At 41.6% G+C, this 3,862-nt stretch overlaps 1 protein-coding gene across 4 annotated transcripts in view; it reads right to left on the bottom strand.

Annotated features, from left to right (window-relative positions):
- ctbp2l (C-terminal binding protein 2, like) overlaps positions 1 to 3,862 on the bottom strand; it is a 96,729-nt gene that overhangs the window by 50,356 nt on the left and 42,511 nt on the right. The window lies entirely within an intron of this gene.

Raw genomic sequence — 3,862 nt, 5'->3', positions numbered from 1 at the left:
GAGAGGGAGACAACAAGACAAAGAGTGAAAGAGAAGGCTCCTCTCTATTCCTCATAACGCTGAATTAAAGCTGATGCTTCCCAGCTGATGCTTTGATTGAGCTAACTAGCAGCTTTTGATATAAACAGTCACAACCAGCTCCCTGCCTCCTTATTTGCAGACAGGCCAGATTATGCTAAATACACATCAAGGAATTAATCAGCCTTGTCATCTAGCCACCGGGTTTCTTTAGATACTGCATTTCTGATCCCACTGCCACAAATGCTGATTTAAAACAGCCAGAATGAACAACTCCAACTATGGTACGACGTAAAAAAAAAAAAAGTTACACCTTGCATGGCGTTGGAAACTGTCTTGGAAAAGAATGTTTTTTTTAGTGTCGGGAGAACAATAGAAACAAAGGCAAAGTCTCTGCTGGACAGTGCAGAGAGAATGTGGTCACAGCAGACGTCTTTTGATAGAGAACGCTCCAGATTTTCGCTTGAAAGTGATTGAGGAGAGACAGCACAAATCACGGCTTCATCTGCTCTGTGTCAGTTTGCCAACTGCGGGCCTGGTTGAAGTGTGAACCTGGATTAGGATGAGTTACTCCAGACAGAAGCTAAATAAGCGTGAGGATTTTACCTGCATGTGAAACAAAAAACAGAGCCTTGCTTCAAGTGTGTTTTCTGCTTGCACGGTGACCATCGCCATGGCAGCCTTATCACGCCGCTACAAGCAATCAGTAGGACAACTTTGCCTGATCATTGGCTCATGAACAAATCACAAATCAACAAGCTGTTTTTTTCCCTTTCTTTATGCCCTCACAATGGCCGCCAGAGGACTGATTCACTGATCATGTATGATGGCCATCTGGAGAGTTAGAGAGAGAGAGAGAAAGAGAGAGAGAGAAAGTGTGCATGTGTGCGTGTGTGTGTATGAGACAGAGAGAGAGAGAGAGAGAGAGAGAGAGAGAGAGAGAGAGAGAGAGAGATGGAACGTCGGCAGGTATGCTCACCATGAAGTAGCTCTGCATGCATCACAGCAACACCTGTTACCGTCTTTCTGTGCATCTCCTGTGGGCTTTGGGCTTGTGCCCAGCAGAGCCTAACTGTTGTTCCCCCAGGAATGACTAACTACTTCAGCTGTCTGATTCACACGAATGCAACAGCTGCATGTGGACTGCAACTCTAATCACGAAGGACTTCCACCAATGAACGGTCCACCTGTGATATGAAATATGACTTCTTTATTGATTCACCTTTATGAATGTAATTATTCATTATTATCCCTTGCTGACTTTCAGTGGAGTCCTATCGCCGTGATATAATCTTGTCATGTTATTGTTTTACAAAATTCTGCCATGCAAATTACTTGATATGTAATCAAAAACTGATAAATGAATCATTTATGAGAAGACTGATACCACTTACATGGCTGTACACTAAGTGTAAAGCTACTTTCAGCAGCTGGCTAACTTAGCTTAGCATAAAGACTGGTAAAGAGGTGGATACATTTAGCCTAGCGCTGTCCAAAGGGAATGAAATCTGCCTACCAGCACCTCTAAAAACGTCTTGTTTATTTAAGCTCTGGAGTGTAAAAATGACAATTCAGCATTTTACACAGGGTTATGGAATAAATCATTTCTTGGCCAGGACCAGTAACTTCCTGAAGTCTCTGCTGTTTGCCTGGCAACTGGTCCAGGCCAAAAAATGGCCACAAGCTTAAGAGGTGGTGACAGACTGATCTCTGGACAGAGCTAGCCAACCAACTGCCAATGGTTGCTACATATTTACCGTACAGACACGAAAGCAGTATACATTTTCTAATCCAACTCTCAGCAAGAATGCAAACAAGCTTATTAACTAATATGTCAAAATATTCTAAGTTGTTTAACACATTTATATTCTGCAATTACACACGTTATTCACTTTTTTAAGGTTTGAGGCTCTGTACCTTAGACTAAATTGGTTAAAAGGACAGTTCACCTCTAAAATCAAAAATACCTAGTTTTCTGCTTACCTGAGGGCTATTTATCAATCTAGATTGTTTTGGTGCAAATTGTCCAGTGTTGGAGATATCGGTTTAGAGATATCTGCCTTCTCTCGAATATAATAGAACTAGAAAGCACTTGGCTTGTAGTGCTCAAAGTGCAAAAAAAAAACCATTAAAAAAAACTCCAACAGCAATCTCGCTTTCCAGGAATCATGACCCGGTTACCCAAGATAATTCACAGAGCTGGTTGTGAGCATTTTCATTTAGGAACTATTTTCTTTTTACTAAACTACACTCGCCAACCATTTCAACGTGCAGAAGAAAGCGTACTCATGGACTAGAGGCTCGTGCTCTTAACATACAGTATATTTTTGACTTTGGGGTGAACCTTTAACATTTGACTGGTTCTAGTGAGAGAACAAAAATTATCCCAATTAAAAGAAAATGCGTTTATAATTCTACATTTACATACCTGACCTGGATTGCAGCGATCGGAAAAAGCATTTATACGGTGAAATAGGGAGACAAGATTTGTAAAAGATATATTTGAAAACTGAATAAATAAAGTGTGTGTGTGTGTGTGTGGGGGGGGGGGCAGAAACTGGGAAAAAAGTTTGTGGCTTGCTAGTCAAATTGTTTTAATGGGGGTGGGGTTTTAGGTCTATAAAATCCTGGATACAGCTTCTTTTTTCATTGACAATATACTGTACTATAATGTAATCTCCTAATGCATTTTCAAATGCTACAAGATACAACTTTGGATCAACATCATTTTTTCTACAGCAGCGGCAGAGTCTAAAAACTAGGATTGGATTTCTTGGGCCTAACTATTGGCTTTTACACAATGCGCCGCGTATGTCCTCCATTTCATGTGCACAACGCCGAGGTGCTCACATCATGCGGCAAAACAAATATGCTGGCACTGAGGGTAATGTAGCGTCTAGCTTCATTTTCCAGCACTGCAGTCATGTCTGCCTCTCCCTGCGCTGGCTCCAGGAGGGCCCAGCAGCTTAACAAGCCTCTCGGGGACCCAGACAGCAGAGAGGAGATGATTTTACCTCAGGACACAGTCTGACAGACACACACAAACACATATGCACACCCTCACACTGGGCAAAGACAAACAAGTGGGTTTAAAATGCACATCCACAAGCTTTCAGACACAGTTTATACACCCACACAAAGACTCATATTCCTTGTTGCCTGGGCCGACTTTGTAACTCTGCGCACGGCAGGAGACTCCTATTCCTATGTTCAGCGACTACATCACAGCTCTCTAATCCCCAACCTAGAGCCTAATAATCACCGCAGTTTGTGGTGTAAAATTGGCTGCTTCCAAAACAGCTGTGACAGGATAGAAAACATTCAGTCCCCCACGGTAATCTAACTTGAGTTCAGATGTTTAGAGATTCTCTATAACCATAAGTCACAAAACAGACACTCCTACACAAACAAACAGCGGCTCACAGAGAGAAGCAATAATTTCATTTACATCCGCCAGATGACGATTTGCTGCTGAGGTCAACATTTATACACTGTTAGCTGTAGTATCTGACGTGCTGTGTGTGTGCCAGGAGAAAATTATAGCAATCAATGGGTATTGAACACCAATAGGTCTTAGGGTTGTGCTAATAACAATAAGGAGGGGTGGCTAGGGGATGTAGAGCTCTGAAGCAGTATCAGTGAGGGAAATAAAAACAAACAAAGCAGGTATAGTGAGAATTTCTTTTGTGAAATAACACAAAATATTACTTGTATCTTCACAGAAATCATGGTTTTGGTGCTTTGCAGGCCATAAAGACACGTCGATGTCTCAATTAAAACTGGGCTAAAGTGATTACTTTGATTTAGAGCTCGACCAATAAAGGATTTTTAAGACCAATACAAA

The sequence above is a fragment of the Etheostoma spectabile genome, chromosome 21 (genome assembly GCF_008692095.1).
Source record: "Etheostoma spectabile isolate EspeVRDwgs_2016 chromosome 21, UIUC_Espe_1.0, whole genome shotgun sequence".
In the NCBI taxonomy this organism is placed as follows: domain Eukaryota; kingdom Metazoa; phylum Chordata; class Actinopteri; order Perciformes; family Percidae; genus Etheostoma; species Etheostoma spectabile.
The sequence above is the reverse complement of the archived record's forward strand: the minus strand, read 5'-3'. Positions and strand labels throughout refer to the sequence as shown.